The sequence below is a fragment of the Triturus cristatus genome, chromosome 7 (genome assembly GCF_964204655.1).
Source record: "Triturus cristatus chromosome 7, aTriCri1.1, whole genome shotgun sequence".
NCBI classification, from domain to species: Eukaryota; Metazoa; Chordata; class Amphibia; order Caudata; family Salamandridae; genus Triturus; species Triturus cristatus.
Window position 1 is genome coordinate 865,643,126 of NC_140590.1, and position 21,461 is coordinate 865,664,586.

General features: G+C 50.7%; 1 protein-coding gene across 1 annotated transcript in view; it reads right to left on the bottom strand.

Moving 5' to 3' along the window:
* Positions 1–8,267, bottom strand: part of LOC146810772 (UDP-glucose 6-dehydrogenase-like) — a 94,040-nt gene extending 85,773 nt beyond the window's left edge. Inside the window, exon 1 of the mRNA XM_085617804.1 lies at positions 7,982–8,267. The gene's annotated coding sequence lies outside the window, so the exon portion shown is untranslated. The remainder of the gene's footprint in view (positions 1–7,981) is intronic.
* Between the last annotated feature and the right edge of the window lie 13,194 nt (positions 8,268–21,461).

Genomic DNA, 21,461 nt, shown 5'->3' on the forward strand with positions numbered 1-21,461 from the left:
CAAGGCGCTTGTACGAATACCGCTGTGGAACCCATCCTGGCTTTCCCTGTGAGGCATCCACTCCTGGGCACCCCCAAGGTGGAGGCCAGGCATCCTTAGCATTGTGGGGGCCGTTGTGGAAGATTAAGCAAGCTATTGCCCAGAGTTGCAGAGTGGGACTCCATGATTGGAATGGCACCGAGGCGAGAATTATCAGGTCCGTGGAATTTTTGAGCTCAAGACCCGCCGAGGCGGGGAATTGAACCCTGGTCCCGGCAGGGGCGGCCTTAGGCATGTGCAAGCTGTGCACCTGCACAGGGCCACCAAACCCCAGGGGCCACCACGAAGAATCAGATACAATACATATTTGTGGCGGCCCCTGGCAGGGATTTGGCGCATGAACGACTGAGGCGTGCTAAATCCAATGTGATGCACGCTGAATGGTTGTTCTTATACTCTTTTCCTTTCTAACCCAGTCTCGTCTTTGTGTGGGGTCGGCCTTGTTTCGGGCTCTTCTGGTAGGTCTTGTGCTTGTTTAGAACTTTTTTTCCAGGAGAATCAAGCTTGTTTTAATAGTCCAGATCTGGCACCTCCGGAGGCTCGCATGCGCGCGCATGCGCAGTGCCCGCGAGTCCTGCAGCGAAGGGGTTACAGAAGCACCACGCATCACTGGCGGCAGGAGGGGTGGCAGCACCCGTGCCCGGCGTGCAGCGAGCAGCACCGAGACCGGCCGAGGCCATGCACTGGCGCGCCTAGAGACCCTGGGCAAGAAAGGCCACCTTGCAGAGGATAGCATGCCAGTGTGCAACCTTTGGTGCCAGCTGCGAGGTGAGCAGCCCGAGGGTCAGGGCATGGGGAGGGGGAGTGAGGAGGTCAGCGTGTGCCACTGCAGAGTGAACCCGAGGGAAGGTGAGCCATTGGACGAGGGTGTGGGGAGCCCTGGGGAGGAGGGCAGATCAGGCGTAGGAATGTATCACAGCCCGTGGGGGTGAGGAGCCGGGGGCGTGGGGAAGGTTGGGTGAGGATGTTATTGTAGATGGTGTGTGCTTTGGGTCTGGGTGGAGGTAAGCCATGTGAGGTGGTGAGCTGGAGGTATTCTGGTGGTCATGGGAAGGGAGGGCATGATGAATCGTGAGAGAGAGCCTCTCTCTCACGATTCATCTCTGAGAGGGCGCGGGTCGGAGAGGTGGTCACCATGCGCCAGGGGTAGGGAGTGGTACAGATCGGCGCTGTATGTTGAGGGAAGAGTGAGTCAGGAGTGCAGGGGCGGTGTTTACTTGTGGCTGAGGGGAGGCATGGTGACTTTTGGAGGTGTAACTTGGGAGGCACGGTCGTATTGGGGGGAAGAGGAGAGCAGGGTACGAGGTGTTAGACGTAATGTTAAGGATTCATTAAAATGATTACAATTACTTATCAACAATCATGAAAACAGAGTATGAAGCTGATACTTGTGATCTAACGAGTGGATCTGCCTGCACAAATCTTTTAAAACATTGAGTGTTCGAATGTACTTGGCATTTGGTTATGTCTGTTTATATGGTGTTGAGGCAGACATGAAATGCAAGCACCTATGGATGGACGCCTGGAATAGGATGGCAGTGCCTACCCATGTTAACTCAATCTAATGCCCTTTTGCAGAGACCTTGGTAGGAGACTGGCTTCTTGATCATTTCTTTAATTACATTCCAGTGCTTGTCATGTGACTAGCAGAGAAAACTAGTTTAACTAGTCCTCAGTTTGCAATTGGTGAAGCAGCCTTCTCTGTCCATACTAGGGGCATAGTTACCATTGGTTCAGCAAGTACAGTGGTACTGAGACCCAAAACCCTCAGGGGCCCATTGAACCCTGATAATTTCTATATTTTACTTCCTGAGCAGCAGCCAAAGGGGCCATTTTCCTTGCTTATGCCACGGCCCATGGGGTCGTTGGTACGCTGTGCTAGTGATTCGTACGTCTGCTTGAAAGTTGTCTCCTGACTGGATGTTCCTTGCACATTCATTTTGCTTCAGTGAACCTCTAGTGCTTTTTCATAGCCTTAGGACTCACTGTAATTAATCCTTGTTTAATAGGTGCTCTGAAAGCGAGCAGAACTGGTTGCTGGAATATGGCACTATACAAGAAACCTTAATTAAATATATTGTATTTTGTCTTTTGACAATGTGGTAAAGTGGACGAGTCTTTGGTTACCTGTAGGCTGTCTTCAGGATCAATTAGTGACGTACTGAGACAGGTCTCTGTGTGCCATGATTTCAAGGTAGCTTACTCTCTTCCTGCTAAGGTCACTTCCCAAATAGATCATGAACTATTCTCTAGGCTCTACTGTTCTCAGTGGACTGAGAAAACAGACCTTGTATGCCAAGTCACATGATCTACCCTATAGTTTTATAACACTCTTCAAATAAACCTTCCATATGTGGCTAGTCCTCATAATGTGTCATACATGTAGTGGGAAGGGTAATTACTATCAATCAGTCAGGGTTTGTAAAGCTCAGCTGCTTCACACATAAGGGTCTCGAGGCGGTGTGGGATTCATGCTGCTGGATCATGCTGCTTGTTGGTTGAACAGCGAGGTCTTGTGGTCCTTCCTGAACTGCTGGAGCGATGGTGAGGCTCTAAGGTGCAGGGGGAGGGTTTTCAGGTCTTCACTGCCATGTGGGAGAAGTAGCGGCCTCCACTGTTTTATCCGCGGCTGCATTGGGTGGCTGCTAGGGAGATGGTTCTGGAACATATTTTCCTGGTAGGTTGGTGGAAATTCACTTGTTCATTAAGGTATGCTGGTCCTTCATTGTGTAGTCCAGGGAAGACATGGCTTGGCAGTTTGGGCTGGACTGTTCCCATGAGGCACAGGGTCAAGGCTGATTTGCATATGGCCATGTCTGAACTGGGGTGGTGTGGTGAGCAAACATACAATGGATTTAGGCCCAGATCTCTGTACTGGGGTGAATGTATGACATTGTTCTGCATTCTGTCCATCAACTGTTGTTTTTGCAAGAAAATAAAAATGACACATCAAAATCTTTCAGCAGCCGCCACTGCTGATTGTCTTCTTTTTTTCCCTACCCACTGCTAGCCTCGCCCGCTGCATTGCAAGCAAAATGAAGAGAATTAGAGTACACAAATCTGGTTATTCGAAAAGAAAGAGAAAGGTGGCTCAGCAGGCTTTCGTAGCGTCACAGGAAGGAGCAATCCTGAACTTTATCACCCAAGGGAAACCTAAAGATGGAGAATCCTCTGGCCAGAGTACTGCTGATGCACTCGGTAAAACAGGCGCTGACGACCATAAAGAAGAACAAAACAATGATGATATCCATGAGCAGAATGATACTCATGAGCAGACCAATGAAAATGAACAAGGTGACTCTGAAATTGATACAAACATGCAGCAATTACCAACTCAGGATGAGGATTATTACAAAAGACCCTCAGACAGAGAAACTGAAACATCATTCATCGGTCCATCAACATCTGGCATTCTGAAGGAGGTTCAGATTTCACAGACGGATGATGCTGGTATTGAAAAGGAAGCCAAAGAGCAAGACCATGTTACAGACCCGTGTTCTGAATATGATTTATGTGATTGGAGGGATCCTGCTTTGTGGCCGAACTCTCTTACGGACGCGCAACGTGTTTTTCTTGTTGAAAGGGGTCCCTCCAGAGACCCAGATTCTATATCCAAGTGATGAGCACTCAAAAAGTAAACGTCGTTTTTCTGTTACCATGTTACTGGTCATCTAACGCCTTTTCTGGACGTTTTATTAAAAACACCTTCCTGAGCTCTGCCCCGCCCGGACCCCCTCTTCCGGGGCCCCCTACCTGCGCTCCCTGCACAGGGCCACCATGAGCCTAGAGCCGCCCCTGGTCCCGGGCTAGACCTCTGCATCAGGGTCTGCCGCTCTAATCATTGAGACACACTTCTACGCCGCTGAAACTTAATCGAAGCTGTAACCAAGCACTCGAGCAATTGCATTAAAGTGTATATACTGTGTATGTGTACAGTAGATGAAAGATGACTTTTAGGTTCTTTTCTCTCTCACTAGATCTCGATTTTAGAATTGTGGGGAGGAGTAGGCTAGACTCCCAAAATAAACGATCCGATTTGCTCTTAACCTGAAATGGCCCTTGTGGGGAGTCTGAACGCACGTCTATGAAAGCCTCAAACATGCCCCGGACAACAAGGCAGGTCTGTGAGTATGAAAAGGCGTCAACAGCCCCTTCAGTGTGGAGCAGGGAGGGCCGGCTCTCTCCCACGGGCGCGAGCGAGGGGACTCGGCTCCTCAGCCAAGAGAGCGCGCTCTGTCCTGGTCTACTGCTCTCTCTCGGGAGCCCGGTGCACTCTGGGAGCTCGGAGCTTATGAACGTTTATTGTGAGGGGCGAGAGGCACGTGGCAGACAATACAGGGGGCTGCCACATACCCCAGAGGCTCAGCAGCGTGCTACTCGCCGAAAAAGCGAGTCGACGCCTCGTCAGGGGTAGTAAGAGCTATATAAATGCAATTACAATACTACAATCTCTACTGTCTTAACTGTGGGATAACCAGGCGTCCTGGATAAGCCGGGACAGTCCCGAGGTTTCACCAGCTGTCCCGGCAGAATTCGGCAATTTTGGCTCATGTCCCGGTTTTTCGAGGGGTCGACTGAAAACCGTGAGAAACCTCTTTTTGGTGTTGTAAAGCTGTGCTACTTAGCAGCTGCTATAAGTAAAATGTATTGAACGGGTATGAAGCTGGTTTTAAAAATTACATTTTATTTATTTCCCATGAGCATCTTTTGTGCTCCTATGTTGGTGTCTGTTTAAGATATGCAGGGCCGGATATTGGTGTTCTCTAAGAATAACATGCATGCCAAAGTGTGTGTGTGTTACTACACAACAAATAACTATGCACACACCAAACGATGTACACTGAAGTGTGGTTTGGAATTTAATAAGTGTGCAGTACTACCCAACAGGACGTTTAACCAACAACAAAAGACACACTTTCACGGACCCACACACATGGATTGTACGCCACGTTTAGCTGTTTCCTGTGCGTATAACTCACTGAGCTATTTTACCCAGGATTCTAACTTGAGACCTGAAGGTTACACAAGAACACCTACAGCAAATGCATTCATGCACCATGCTGTGTTTCCGTGAATACAAACCGGTGACCCATTCCGTATACACAGGGTTGGAGGCACTTTGACCCTCTCAGCTGTTTGATGGTAATTCAGACCTGTGTCCACTTTTCACACAGACACAGATCTGCAGCATGTGCATTACCCGCATGCGCTATTCAGACAGTATTAAACCCTGAAATTTGCTGTATGAGCACACATCCCTGAAGCAGGTGGCTTCAGCTACCTTAAAATCTAACCAGTTGCCAATTAAGTAAGCTAGAACAAATTTAACATCCCATTTTTCTTTGGTGGACATGTGCATGGGGCCCGAGTTAGTGGGAATGATGCACATGTATTGACAGAGAAGAGGCGGTCAGCGAGGACGCTCTTCCTGACCCCACCGTTAGCCTCCTGCTCACTTTGTGGGTTCCTGCAGGCTTTCTCTCCTGCACGGCCAGTGAGGGACTTTGTGTGCATCCACTACATGGGACAGACTGCATGGAACACGTTAATAGCAGTATGAAGAGTACACAGACTGAAGCATCCTGCTCATGGACAAAATGTATGAGGATGACATGCTGTCATGAAAAACATTACTTTTCAGCTCCAAAAAATGTATAGGTCAAACGATGCCCTTTGTTAGTTGTAACCTGCCGTTCGGTCTGTTTAGGTTTGGCTTGAGACGTACCTGCCTTCAGAACATATTACTACCTATTCTTTAAAATACACATAGAATGGACGTTGGCTCCTCCCAGAGGAATAGGACTTTCCCACCTCATCTATTGGCAGTATGGTGTATCCCTCCACCTCCCACGCAGTACTGGAATCGACGGGACTATTTTACATGTCAAATGTACACCTGTATGTCCACTTTCAATCCTTCACTTCATAGATGCACTGGATACAAAAAAACAGTTTATTTCAGCACTGCAGCAGTGTTTAAAAGGGCCATCCATGAAGTGACGTCACAGTACATCTCGTAAACCAAGCTGACATCATCAAGCAAAGCGACATTTTTCAACACCCATTGCTGGTGATCGTTAGAGATGCAGGACTGGGTGAAGAGAACAGCCCCCCCCCTCCCCTAAACTGCAAAGCCTCTACAGTTTTAGTCAGGAGTCTAAACGCAACCTAGACTTAGCAGCTTTGCCACTGCTTGTTTTTCATTGCACCGAGGTACTTGCAGTTTTTCTTTTCACATGAAAACATGCAGGACGACATTTACTTATGTGCAAAAATCAAATACATTCTGTGTCACGTGGTCGTCCCTTTTTTAGCCCCCGTCAGAGGCAGTAAGCGCTATATCAACATAATTTACAATTACAGGAAAGCGGGGTCCACTCGGGACTGTTATTTTTACAGATTGACTCTGCATTTCACCCTCATGCCGTTCTGATGCTTACTTGTCATTGTGGTCCTGGGGTGTCCATGTGTTGGGGGTGCACCTGTAGACCATATCAGGAACGCTGTGTGGGCCTGGCTGAATAGGGCTGGGTCCTTTCCGAAATCCAGGCCCTTAGAAATAAGAGCCATATTGTTCCCAAAAGTAAGCACACGCAGTGGTCTGCCGCGTGAGGGCGGGCCTGAGACTTTCCACAAGCCCTCTCCACACACCCTGCTCACTCCCCTCCATCCCTAGGCCTCGTCGCCACGTTGAGTTAAGGAAATCTGTCCAATTCCCTGGATTGGCGGCTAGCCGTGCTTGTGTGGGACGAGGGGGAGTAGACACTCCCATTCTGGACAGTAATAGAAGCCAGCGCAGCTGCTAGTACCCCTTAGCAGAACTGTTATACTTTTAATATAATAAGAAAGTGCCAGCAGTCCTTAGCATGGCTACTGACGTTTGCAGTGGGAGAGTATCAGCATTTCTCAGCAGGACTGCTATACTTCCAATGGGAGAGCATCATGGCTTCTCAGCAGCAGTATTATACTTTTAATAGGAGAGTATCAGCACTCCTGGGCAGAGGAACCGTTCTGTTACTCGGTCAGTACGGAGCGCTTTTACGGGGCAATACCAGGGGTCTAGACGGTTACAAGGACAGTACCAGTGCGCCTGGGCAGAGATGCCCGGCTTACTTCTAGTCCTAAAATAGTACCAGCGTTTTTCAGCAGTGGTAATACACTCACTCCGGTATCCAGAAACAGGCACATCTCAAGAGAGCTGCTTTTATTCGTTTTATACAGAAATGACAGGCAGCTCAAATGCCTCTTACAATTTGACGTTCATCGCTGTTGCCGTTCAAAACGGGCACACTGCCAACAAATAGCCCCCCCCTGCAGCGGGTCAGCGGAGGGTTCACTCCCTGTTCCTGGCAAGCATCTTGTTTCCATCAAGCCCCTCGGCATTCCCGAGCGAGCAGCAGTAATGAGCATTTAAAGTTTCAGGAACGCACCCCTCCTGCAGCCCCTTCTACCGCTGTGGAGACAGAGAAAAGCAGCAGTGTCGAGAGATGGCGCAATCCCTCTGACAGGATGAACGTATGACTGAGGGGGCCGCTCAGCACGGGGCCCAGGGAAGGCGCTGCGAGGTGAGGGCAAGGATAGCTTGAAATTCACCCTACGCTCTTTAAACCTCAATAATAAACGTCCATCACTTTAAAATCACTTTACAGACACATTATGTATATTCGTTCTTGTTGCATTTTTAAGAACACACGTTACACATTTTTGTAAAGTCGGGGTGAGGACTAACAGAAAGACATGCCTCCTAACATACATACTCCCGATTACTAAGTTTATCGTCCCACAACACACATTGTTCCCAAATTAATATCTTAAACTAAGAAAAAAACCTAATAAGAGTGCACTGAAAACAGTGCTTCTTTTGACAAGCCTCCACATCCCCCTGCCTCCTCCGACCCCTCAGCCTCGGGGAGGGCTTGTTGGGAAGGGGCTCTGTTCCTACCTTCTGTGGTGGAGCTCCGTGCAGGGACGCAGCAGCCCTCAGTCCGCGGAGAAGTCCCGGGGCCTAGGCTTGCTCGTCGGCGGTCCTTAGGGAAGGCCTGGGAGGGTCTCCTCAGTGACGGCAGCTCAGTGAGTGCCTTAGGGACGGCTGGACCCGGCCTGTGCCTGGAGCTGAGCGCGGCGCCCGGATATCTGCACCGCGGCACTATCTTCCAGCTGTCACGCGGCGCAATAATAACCTTCTTTTCCAAGACTCGCGCGCTGCCCTCCCCAGGTGAGCCGATCTGAGCCCGGCTTTTAAATGCCTCCCTCCCCGAACACACCCACCTAGCCATGCCATTGGCATGAAACAAGAATCGGGAAATGATGCCAGCGAAGACCCCCTCCCCCGGACACCCCCTTCCACGTCCCAAAGCGGACCCAGGCAGCCGTGCTCATTGTGTGCCCTGCTACTCTTTAACACAAAGTAAACTTTTTTATCCTCTGGAAGTCAAGGACGCTATAACCCATTCCGGCAAATCTGCGTGGACTATTGTCCGACATGATCCAAGACCAATTAACATCAAACCCTGATCACCCAACACAATCCTCTTGTCTTCAATTACTAGCAGCCAGGCCTCCCCACTCTACATTGTAGAAAACTGTGCGTCCTCGCTTTCAGGCCAGTGTACAATAAAAACACATATCTGAGGCTGATTGGAGTGTCTTAGCAAACGGGAGGAAGCCCAAGTGATATTTCTCTACCATTACATTCAGACTCAAAAGCACAAAGGCCCTGAGGAAGGTCTAGGCATAGATTGTTGAGCGAAACATGTGTTGGCTGTTATCTTCTAAATACTCTATAGTAAAAGCTCTTCTTTAGTGACTTCATCTTTCCTTGGATCTGTATTGGATAAGTATACTTACACAGTGGACTCAAAATAAACCATAGTTCTGTAACCTGTAACTACTAAGTGACCTGAAGAGCTCCCGTCTTACTGGTCTTTCACAGGCAAAGGTCTTTCGAGGCCTCCCTATGTTTGCGTATAAGCCGGTCACTGAATAGTGAAGTCTTGAATGAAAGAGGCGTCACACAAAGCCCCGGCTGTGGGAGCCTCAAAGAAACTGACCTCTAATTATGGCTAAGTAAAATGAGGGAGGAGGGCGATTCAGGTGGGCTTTCCTAGACACAAATCACTTACGATAACTCTTTTGCTAATCTTATGGGCAACAATGACTGAATGGAGGCGATCCTAGTTTGCGACATGTGCCGGGGAATAACCCATATCATGGTAACTTCTTGACTGACTTGGATACCAATGCCGTGGAATCCTGGTCGGCACTCACTCTATGCTCATACTCCATGGGAGGCACTAGCATGTCATCAACACTAACTGCTGTCTTGACAACATGGTGTTCCGCCTAGCCTGTCAATCAGAAAAGGTCACTGGTTGCGCTGCACGGTGTAGGCCCATGGGAAAGGTCATGGTGATGTGAAAGGTTGAGCATGGTATTTTGTACAAGAAGGTTAACCTTCCTTTACAAACCTATGCTAGACTCACACACATACCTTAGCGCTATGGCACTAAGGTGTGTGCATGTCTCTGCAGCTGGAATCAGCATTGGTGCTAGGGAGAGGGAAGGAGAGAGCCTATTCTGTGTGAATATGGCACTCTCCTGTTCCCTCCCTGTCATGCAACGCAGGGCATCATCTTTGGGTGCTGTGATGTGTTGCCTGCCAGCTTTCAGAGTCTGAGCCAAGGTATTTTGCTCTGGAAAGGTGCAATTTCTTTGTGCACAAACACCACTTTGTGCTGCTTTGCACTACTTTTCAGAAAGGGGGCATTATGTGGGTGTGGAATGGCCGATCACCACAAACACCCACGTTTTTGACCTAAAGCCTGGTCTACTAAGATAGACCAGGCTTTGCATCAAAAAAAAAAAATCGATGAACTTGCTGCTCCTGGGGTCAAGTGCAGGGAAAAGAGGATGTTCACTAGGGGACCCAGGGCCTAAATAGCCCCCACCTGGCTCCCCCCCTTCCGCTCCTAGCTCCGGCCGGACACATGTCACAGCCGACCCGGAAGGACTTCATCCAGCCAGTAGCCAATCGGGCTACTGGACCGGACTATGGGGCTGTGACAAGGGCATGCTCACCGAGGTCTTGCGCTTTTCATAGAACCCGGACCCCCCAGGATGTCCCTCGCCCCAACCTCATGCAGTCCAGCAATCAAAACTTGCCAGTCCAAGAGTGTGGGTAAAAACGGCCATGTTTAATAACCATCAAACATTCATAAACATGACAAAAAGCATTTATAAAATTCACATTTATCGATTCAACATTTACACTTTTAATATTTACCAGTATTATCACTGATCATAACCACCGGTTATGCACTATCTACTTACTCCAGTACCAAGGGGCCCTCTGGCTCGCCTCTCTTTCTTAGAACCACGCAAGGCGCAACCCACCTGCGTCCTTGAGCGGTGAGCCCCCAGCCCTTGGTCCTTGCCCGTCATTCCAGGGACCCAACCCTCTACCACCAGGCTGCCAAGGAAGCTCGTGTGACCTGGCGCCCTTGCCTCCCCAGCCGGTGTCCCCATTCTCCCTACTGAGAGCTTACCGTCTCTCCTCTCAGTGCTGGCCTCGGGAGTATGTAAGCAGGCCTCCCGTTAACCCTGAAAATCAATGTTCTGTGGTCTCTTTTCTGCCACTAGGGTGACCAGGGCCCACAGGTCCTTCACCCTCTCAGCCTGCAAACAAGTCCTGAACAAAAGACCAGATCCCCTTTATCCATACGTCAGTGCCAATGTCCGACAAATGAACGCCGTCCTGGTGAAACATCAAGTCCTCTGTGATTAGTCTATGTGGAATGTGACACAAGCGGCCCGGGTCTGAGCACAACTTGGCCAATTCCCCGTTGAGGCGCCTCACCAATATGTTCAATGCTCGAGATCTCACTCCGGTGGCCCATGTCCGGTGAGGTATCCTACACGACCATGCAATCCGAGCATGAGGAAATGTTCTCCCGATCCAGGCGAATTCAGTCAATAAGGCTTCCCTAACTGTCATGCGTCCCAACTCCACCATGTCGTTGCCGCCCCAAATGCAGGATTACCAAATCCGGGGACTGATGTCCCTCGTGCGCCCTCGTCTCCTCAACCAGCTGCCACAGCTGCCAAATTCACAGACCGCCAACGCCAACGCCTTGCCATAGGAACGACGCCCTCTTTAAACCCGGTGGTTTCGACACTCGCTTCTGCCGTAGCCGGACTGTGGCACGCCGCACGAACGAGTGGCCCAACAGCCATATCATTTTTGAGGACATACTAATAGCAGGAAGAGAAATGGAGACGTCAGCATGGTCAAATCAACATATCGGTCCGGTGTCCTACAGTAATTCGGGCCGCACATAGCGCTTAAAACAAGTTGATGACCAGCGCCCCACCTTCTTGACCACCTCAGCTGGTAAGCCTGCACCTGCTGCCAGTGTTGCCGCCCCAATTCTGAACAAGTGTGAAGAATACCCCTTAAAATCCAGACCCAGACTCGCCAAGTATGTTTTCATCCTGGCTACTGGACAAATATCCCCCCCCAGCGCAGGGCCCAAGCGAATCGTGGCCCCCCCTACCCAATGAGTCTGTCTTGGATTTCCTCAGAGCCACCACCAGGCCCCCTTGGACTAAATTGGTGTCCTGCCACTGGAGTCCCCCCGTGTGATCTAATTTGGAGGCCCCCACCAATTTCCCCAATCGAAAAGCCCCATAAAAGGCTAAGGTAAATACAGCCCCAAATAGGACGCTCTCGTAATAAGAGGAGAATATCGTCTGTAACACCCCCAGAATGTCGCCCAGGGTTTTCAAATCCAATGGCCTTCTACTGTCTTTTTGGACCCCTTCTAGCCTAGCCCAACCTGCCAGCGCTTTCCTCACTACAAAAGCTGTGCCGGGGTCCCGTTCCCCAGCCAATTTAGCAAAAAAGCCTATCGACGTTACGTGTGCCCTAGCATAAGACGCTGGCCGTCCTTGATCTTTCAGAGCTAGTAGAAATTTGCAGAGCGCCCCTGTAGAAAAAAGGAGCAACCAGCCAGCGCGCTTAGCAAATATCTTGTAAGCTTTGAAATGTTGCTGGTGAGTTCTTCTAGTGCGTTCGCTTCAATGAAGCTCCCACCACCCATGCTAGGGCGGGGCTCCAATCCTCCACAGAGATGTCGGGAACACACTCATCCGTTCTTCTGCCTGAGGGTGATACCTCTGGAAATCCTGCAACTTGGAGCGAGACAAAGCATCAGCAGCCTGATTTTCCACACCTGGGATATGTGCCGCTTTGAAAAGCAGATTGAGCTCTAAGCAAGCCAAAACTAAATGTTTTAACAGCCTCAGAACATGTTTACAAGTAGCTAACTGCCTATTGATAGCTTCCACCACTGCCATGTTGTCTGACCAAAAGATTACTGATTTATTCTTAAATAAACCAGCCCAGATGTCCACTGCCACGATAATAGGAAACAGTTCCAAAAAGGCTATGTTACTGGTCAAACCGCTCTCAAGCCAGGATGCCGGCCAATCGCCCCTGCACCAATGGGACCCCAACACTGCTCCAAAAACAATGCTACCTGCTGAGTCAGCGAGTAAACCTAAGTCTGTGCTGGATATTGGCGGCTCTGGCCAGATTGCCTTACCATTGAATTCACTCAGGAAACTACGCCAAACCCTCAGCTCCTCCCTCACATCTGCCTGCAAACGCACGTGATGATGCTTTTGAGTCAACCCCACCATTGGCTGTGCAATTGACCTAGAGAAGGGGCGTCCCATCGGGATGATCCTTAAGGCAAAATTCAACTGGGCTACTAAAACCTGAAGCTGATGCAGCGTGACTTTGGGACCGGCCAGAGCAGAATCTATCACTTGCGAGAAAGCCTGAACCTTGTCCAGGGGCAACCTCCATTCCCCTCCTACTGTGTCTATCTCAATGCCCAAGAAAGACATACAGGTAACCAGACCCACCGTCTTACCGGGAGGCAATGGCACCCCCAGCTCTTCCAACATATCTACTAGCTTGCTCAAGGCCTGACCACACTCTCCTGATGCTGGAGGGCACATGATCATAAAGTCATCTAGGTAGTGTACTACGTCCCTGTGCCCTGTTCTGAATACAAACAACCACTGCAGTATAGTGCTGAACAACTCAAAGTACTTACATGACACTGCGCAACCCATTGGCATACATCTGTCATAATAAAATTGGTAATTCAGCTGGAAACCTAGCAAATGATAATCATTAGGGTGAACAGGCAAGAGCCTGAATGCCGACTGAATGTCAGTCTTTGCCATGAAGGCGTTGGGACCTAAGTCGCACAACCTCTGTAATGCTGTGTCAAAGGAAGAATATGTCACTGAGAAAAGGGACGGATCTATGGCATCGTTCACCGATGCCCCCCTTGGCGCTGATAAGTTATGAATCATCCTGAACTGGCCTGGCTCCTTTTTGGGAACCACGCCCAGAGGTGAACACACATATCCTGGCAATGGGGGAGCAGTGAACGGGCCAGCCACCCGTCCCAGCACCCTTTCCTTATCGACCTTCTGAGACACCACTGTACAGTGCATGCCCGCAGACAATAGGTTATTGCAATACCCCACTGGGGGCACCCCTTGTCCCGGGATGCGGAAGCCTGTGGAGAACCCATCATACAATGTCTTGGCTGCCTTCCTGTCCGGGTACTGATTCAGCCAGAAAATCCGCCTGCCTATAACTACTAGCGTGGGAAGCGTACTCTTGGGGTGGTTTAGACTCCCTCCTTTTCTCTTTGGACTTCTTAATACACTTAAACTCTGGATGGGCAGAGTGGCCGCAGTAGACACATGCGTGTTTGAACTTACATGCCCCGGTGGGCCAGGTACACGTTTTTCGGTTAAAAGCCCAACAAGTCCTTCTTTTCTCCCCTGTGCCCCCCTGGGAAGTCCGAAAGGGCTGTTTCATGGGCACTTTGTTATTGACGCTCTCTAGCCACACATTTACCTCAGTTTGGTCCCAGCCCATGTCAGGGTCATTTACTTTGGCCCATCTAAAGTCTCTATCGTAATCCATCCAAGCAACACCCCCATACATTGTCTGTGCCTTTAAAATCTTATTTGAATAGCAAATCAGGGGTATTGCCAATTCCGCCTTCTTTTCTAGCATTACTATGGAAAAAACATTGAAACCAAACAACCAGTTAGTGATTGATTCTTCTACCCTTGGTTTCCTATCTCTGAAGGAACCTTCTTTCCCGTACTTCACTCTAGGCTCTACTTCCCTCCTCTTTGGTCTAATCAAGGGGACTATATCAATAAACTCCCCCTTCCAAATCTTCTCTCTTGTGTCCTGCGTAACATGTGCTGCCAATTTACCCCGTTTAGATAACACCGAATCATGACCACCAATTGCCTTTGACCCGTTATCTACTTCTTTGCTTGAACACTCTACTTCCTTACCTGCAGCAAATCCAGTTGTCAATGGTTGAGCGGGGGCCGCTTGACCCACCGCCTGAAAGGGCATGCTCGCATCCTTTTCTTGCACTTCACCCAAGAGGGCCACTTGTTTATTCAATTCGCAGAGCACACTTCCCGTGCCCGTTGGTGACGCCCATGGCGCTACCGTTGCGCTGCCACTCGGGTTCCCTACCGTCGGTGCGCCTAATTGCGCCAAAAGGGTTGCCACAGTAGCCAATATATTAGCTGTGGCCGCTTGCCCCCCCTCCGCTGCTGCTCCCGGTTGTCCTGGGGTGGGAGGCACTACACCACTCGTTGTCCCCACTGTGGGATTGGGGCTACCACTGGCACTACCTCAGGTACCACAATGATTGGGGGAGAAGGTGCTGGCATCAAGGCCTTCAAAACCCCCCTGATCTCAGCCAGGATTGTGCCCACATCATCCCGTCCCTCTACTGGGGGCCCACTGACTGCCTGCAGAGGTACCTAAGGTGAAGGAGCCATGTTTGGAACTGGTATTGCCGGTACGCAGGGTAACGGGAGCGCAAGTCCAGGAGCATTAGGCATTGGCACTAGGGGCGCTGTGGGCAGCGGAAGCACTGGTTCTGGCACGCTGGGAACTGGCGCAGGAGGCCCACTAGGCAGCGGGAGTACCGGCTGCGGCGGCATTACAGGAGAAGCAGGCGCAGGAGGTTGCTCCTCCGTTCCCCTGCCCCCCACTTCCCTTCTTGCTCACCCTAAGCTTCTTTACTAATGGAGGAAAAGCCGCCTTGGGCGGAACTATGGTTCTGCGGGGGCGGGCCCTATCTACTGGCTAGGGGACATCCTCACAATCCGGTACCGGAGCCTCACCCCTTTGTTCCTCCTCACTATCCTCCTCATCTCTGCCCAATTTTGCTAACACTAGCTTCAACAGCTGTGTTATCTCGGATTCGCCCTCCTTTCTCTTTTGATTGCGCTTAGGCAGCATTTTGTGATTCAATAGAAGTGCACGTTCCTATAACCCGAAAAAACAGTGCTAACCAGTGCGTTTCCTCAGTACCACAGTGCTGCCCCTAGCTGAGGATAAAAAACCCCTGTGCGCGTGCAATAAGTAATTAGCAAACAGTAAGGCATCAACCAGTACAGTAAGGCAGTCAATAATCCACAGCGAACATGCACACGCGCGTGTGCAATCGGTAAAATATCGTCGTCCCACAGAGCTGCTCTTTAGCGGAGGTCGAACAACCCCCGTGCGCGCTGGGTATATGCATTTATGAGTGCGTGTGTTAAAGAGTGTATGGGTGAGAGAGTGTACCTCTAGCTGTGTTGGTGAGTGAATCGATGTCTTAGTGGTATATGTGTAAGTAACTACATATGTGAAAGGCAGTATTTGTGAGTGTTGTAGTATATAAGTGAGTATATGTGACAGTGAGTGATTGTGACAGTGGCTGCATGGATAAATGTGTGCTTTTGTCAGTAATTGTTGAACACAGTAAGTATCTGTATGAATAAGTGACGTGGTGTGTGTATAACTGTATAGGTGAGTAAATGGCAGTGTAATTCATTCTTTGGGTGACTGACTAGGTTTTCGATTAATTCCTTGGGTGAGTGGCAATGTGAGTAGCTATTGGGTGTATGAGTGGATATATCAGTGGCTGTATTGATGAATGACTGCGTGTATGAGTGAGTGGGTGGATGTGTATGTAGATGTATGAATCACTGAGCGGGTATGAACTAACTGCTATTGGTCTGTCTATGGTTTCAATATTGGTAGTCTGTATTTTAGAGTGGGTGAATGAAAGGTTTTATTAGGGTGTGAGGAGGTGCAACAGATCACGTGGATGATGTCATCAGCGATGTCATCAGTGATGTCATTTTAGATGTCATCAGTGATGTCACTGAGCATGTCATGAGTGATGTAATATGTGACGTCATCAGCAGTGCATTGTGGGGGCGCGAGTTATAGTTAGCTGTACTAACTATATCGGCCTAATTTCTCTGGTTTTATAAGAGTGAAATGTCCAACTAACTATAACATCCCTGAAAGTGACTTTCTAAGGTTTTTTAAATGCTCATTTCTAACTATAACGGCTCCCGGCGCACTGCTGCTCGGAGGATGATGTCCACGTGTGTCCTGAGGTCCTCAGGACACCAGAGGACCTCATTACCACACCAGCAGTGCGCCAAGATGTGCATTTGCAGAGTGGTGTAAAAAGGGGCGTGGCCTCAGACCACCTCTCTGCAATCCAGCTCTGTGGCGCTTACTGGAGGGACCTGGTGGGCTAGTTGGCTCCCCTGGGACCCTCAGTATTCAAGGGGAATTAATTCCCCAACTTACAACGCGCTAGGGGGTGCATTTGCACAGTGGTGCAAGGAGGGGGCGGGGCCTCCAGCGAGATGCTGGCTTTTTAAAAAATATTTTTTTTTTAGAAGGGGGCTGTGTGCCCCCCCCCCCTTCTTTTAGCATTTTTGTGGCCCTGGAGACCCCATCCCCCAGGGCCTGACCCCTTTTTAATAAAACAAAATAATAATAAATTTTGGCCCGAGCCCATCCCCAGGGAATGGACTTGTTTTTCAAATTTAATTATTGGGAAGGGGGGGCCGTGTGGCCCCCCTTTCCTAGACCACTGTTGGCCCCGGGTACCCCATCCCCCAGGGCATGGCCTCGTTTTTCAAAATGTAATTATTGGGAAGGGGGGCTGCGTGGCCTCACTGTTGGGAACCGTGGGGGGAGCCCCAATGCGCGGCCCCCCTCCCAAGTGTTTAAAGCCCCAGGGAGGTGGTGGTTCCCAGGGCAGTGTGGGGGGGCAGCAGCCCCCCGACCCATATTAATAAATGGCCTGGAGAGGTGCGGTCCCAGGGGCTGCGAGGAGGCTACGTGCCCCGAACATAATGAATAAAGCGCCGGGGAGGTGGCGGTCCCCGGGGCTGCAGGGGCTCCCGTAAATTAATCACACATTGCCCCCCAGGGGCTTACAGATAAAGCACGAGAGCCCGCGCTCCGTTTTTGTAAAAAGAAATTCGGCCGGATTTGCGCACTCATCGCAAATTCAGCCGTTTAAAAAAAAGATAATGCTTTTTTTGGCCCTGGGGGTCCTTCTAGGACCCCCCTGTGCAGGCCTAGGAGGTCAGGGTGTTTATACCCTGCCCCATTTTCTGTTTTTCATCTTTTTTCCAGCCTGTCTCCAAGGAGATTCTGAATTGAGGCGTAGCCCCCTGCCCAGCAGCATGAGCTTGCCGATTGGTTCTCTAACTTCCAAGCAACCCTGAGCCCTCCACTCACACATGCCCAGGCCCCTTAAGGTTTGCTGGGTGAACCCCAAGACATTCACCTCCATTTTATGAACTGCACCTTCCCTATGCCCAACATTGCAGTGAATCAAGAACCAGGATGTGGTGAGGAGACAGACTTTGCGCTGTCTATTTCCTAAAATTTTAAAAGCTATTTTCCTCTACCCCTGACCGTCTCATTTTACCTGTTTTGTTTGTTGTCTTGAGAATTAAAGATTGAAGTTTGGGGGCGCTAGAGGGCGCCAAGCAAGATGGCTGCATCTCTGTGAGGCTCCTGCCGCTCGGGATGATATCCAGCAGGAATCCTCCCTTTATCCAACCCTACCAGCCTGTCGCTGGCCTGTAGTACTAGACCTAATCCTTGGCTACCCTCTGCTATACCCATTTTGCTGAGTGACCGCTGGAAACCTCAGGTATTGCTCCTGCTCACATCACGTCCGACTGTAGCAAAATGGCGACCGCAACGGTTGTGACCGAACCGGCAGTGTGAATGCAGACGGTCCGCCCCACTGTCTGTCTCTGCCTGTCAAACCTGTTCAAATACAGTGCGGATTCCTCCACCCTGCCCGGACCGGGACCGCTGCATTACTGGTGGGGGTGAACGCGGAGCTCCGGCATGGGCCCTGGGCCCGGACCCTACTGCTGTCCAGGGAACCTGGCGGGGCCTGCTTACACTGGGATCCTGTCGCGCCGTCTCCCTGCTCCGACGTCCCTGATCTACTGCACTGCAGGCGACATCGCATCAAGTCAGCGTGGCTGCTGATCCCTGACCAGGAGACGAGAGAGCCTCCCCGAAGCTGTCGTGGCCTTGCTGGAGGAGCGGGGACTTTGATGCGGATGGCGAGGAGCCCTTGAGCCTCTGGTCGGCCTGTATGGCCGTAGTGACACCCTCCCGCCGCGGCACTGGCGAGTTTGGCATTGCCGCTTACTGCTCCTGCCTGCTGTCCCACTCTCCCACGCTGCTCCCCTAGCACAGACTGCACCTCTATTGACCTGCTACCTGAGATCCTGGGTCAGGGAGCAGAGGCATCCCCCTGGGCCCTGTTGTGGCCTTCCCGAGCACAGCAAGGACATAAGGAGGGACGGAGAGGGACCTTCGCGCCGCTGCATGCCCTGCACGCTTACCGGTACATCCTCCTAACTCGGAGGTGGTGATTTTGCCACTGTCACTTGCTGCCTGTACCTGCTGCCCTGCACCCTTCCAGCTGCTCCTCTGGGAGAGAGACCCTCCCCACCGAGACCTTGATCACGCGGCTTAACCGCGTTGGACTACAGCCGGGGCGGGCGGCTTTCCGCTGCCTCAGTCGAACACCCGGTGCGTGAGGGAGTGCTGCCTGGAACCCCCAACCTCCCCTATTCAACATTACTGGAGAGGACTCTTGCAGTCTGGGAATCCACCTGGAGACAAACTGGACACTGACCAGTCTCAATTCCCGCTAGTCTCATGCGCAGTGGTAAGAGTACCATTTCAGCGCAATGCAGTATTGTTGTCTGGAGTCCTTGAAAGTGCCTCGCTCCCTCCTTGATCGCCACTCCGTCAGCATCATCGATTAATTCTTCTTCAACGCGACTATATGCAGTAACTGCTCCTGCACGAGGCAAACTCTCCCCATATGCGTTGAAGACTGCAAATCACTGGACCCCTCTACGCCCGTCGCGCCCTGAAAGCACGACAGAGGACACCTAGTGGATCCACCAGCGCGCTTCCACCGAGACTACCTTCCACCTTTTGCCTCCTCAGCGTGATCATCACTTCGCCATGGGCCGCACCGATATCGAACAGCCCAAACTAACTTTTGAGGTTTGGAAATCCTCAAGATCCCAGACGCAATGGAGGATGATCAATCCACAACCTCCGACCAGCCCACCTCCACAGATGACCTGAAAGCCCTCCTCCTCGCCATACAATCTAGCCTGACGTCCATAGAAACCAAAATGGACACTATGAATACCCGCATTGATCACTTAGCGCACAAAAGCAACCAGCACGACGAGAGGCTAAAAGAAGCCGAGCAGCGTATCTCTGACCTTGATGACACCTCCACTACCACCGTCAACACAATGCTAAATATGGAAAGGGTTCTGAAGCGAATTGCCGCAAAAAATGAGGATTTAGAATCGCGCTCTCGGCGCAACAACTTGCGAATCCTGGGAGTGCCAGAATCCACCGCCACAGGTAAAATGGAGGACTACATAGAACGTATGCTCGTGGCAGCCTTTGGCAGGGAGGCGTTCTCCCCGATGTTCATTGAAGAGAGGGCACACCGCTTGCTGGACCCCCGGCCGGCGCCTGGAAATCCTCCCCGCCCTATCATTGCGAGGGTTCTCAGCTATCAGGACCGCGACGCAGCCCTTCGACTCGCACAAGAACACAAGAAGGTACTTTTCGACGGTATTGAAGTTTCAATATATCCAGATTTCACTCAAGCTGTCCAAGAAGCGCGCAGGAAATTTCTTCCACTAAAGAAAAAACGTCAACAACTGAATATCGAGTACGCAATGCTCTTTCCGGCGCGCCTTAAGATCACCCACCTGGGGAAACAAAAATTTTTCACGAATCCCCAACACGTTTACGACTTCCTAAAAACTCTCTCGAAAGCAGCAACGAATCGCTCATCCCCCTCCAGGAACTCCCAAGATGAAGGCGACATGTCAGGCGTAGGATGACACCTGCATCCCGCACTGCAGTACCTTTTTAAATTTTTCGCAAAACACACGCCAAGGTGAAGAAACTCTTCCACTACTTCCTTTTGCATTGCAATAAGGTCTATGCATCTAGTGCTGCACTCAGCTGCACCCTACGCTGCTGGTGGATCCCACCAGACGCAGACTGGAAAAGGCCACTACTCAACCTCCCGAGCATCCTTCTCGGAACAAGGGGTGTAAGGTTGCCCTCTAGTAGCCACCCGCTCAGGTGAACCCTAAACAGACTCGTTTGGTAATGGTTAGTACGTTGGCTTCACCATCCCCTGTTCGGATGATGCCACAGGGAATCTATGGGGAGTGGGGGGAAATGTAATGGCGGGTTTGGGCTGCTGATGCGGGAAGGGGGGGGGGAGGACATGGGAAATGTTTATTACCACTTTTTACTGCACCACTTTGTGCACACATGCCTAAATTGACAATGCCGGATCTACTATATGGCTGCTCCACGGGGATCACTTGGCGTACATACCATGGAGTCTCGACCTAGCCCCCCCAGTTATAACTTCCTGACCTGGAACGTGCGTGGGTTGGGAGACCCCCGCAAACGTCGCTATATCCTATCCTATTTGGACCGCCATAATGTCCATTGCGCTATGCTCCAAGAAACACACCTCGCGCCCACCACATTTGCATTGCGCTGGGTGACCAGCAGGTGTTTTTCGTCCTATTCCTCATATGCCCGAAGTACACTCATCCTAGTGAAACGTACGCTCCCCTACACCCCCATTGGAGATTGTGCGGATCCCCAGGGCCGCTACAGCATTATGTGGGGACGACTCTCTGCCCACTCCATCACCCTTGTCTCTTGTTACGGTCCCAATACTGATGACACAGAATTGTTCCGGATCCTCTGGGACAAAATACTGGATATTGGGTCCACACATCTGATATGGGGGGTGAGACTTCAATGTCACATTGAACCCAACTATAGACAGATCACACCCACAACCCCATCATTACTCTAATGCGTAGCACAAGCTCAAAAGCATCGTGGCTGACCACGACCTTGTAGACGCTTGGTGCACTCTTCATCCACTATCGCGAGAACG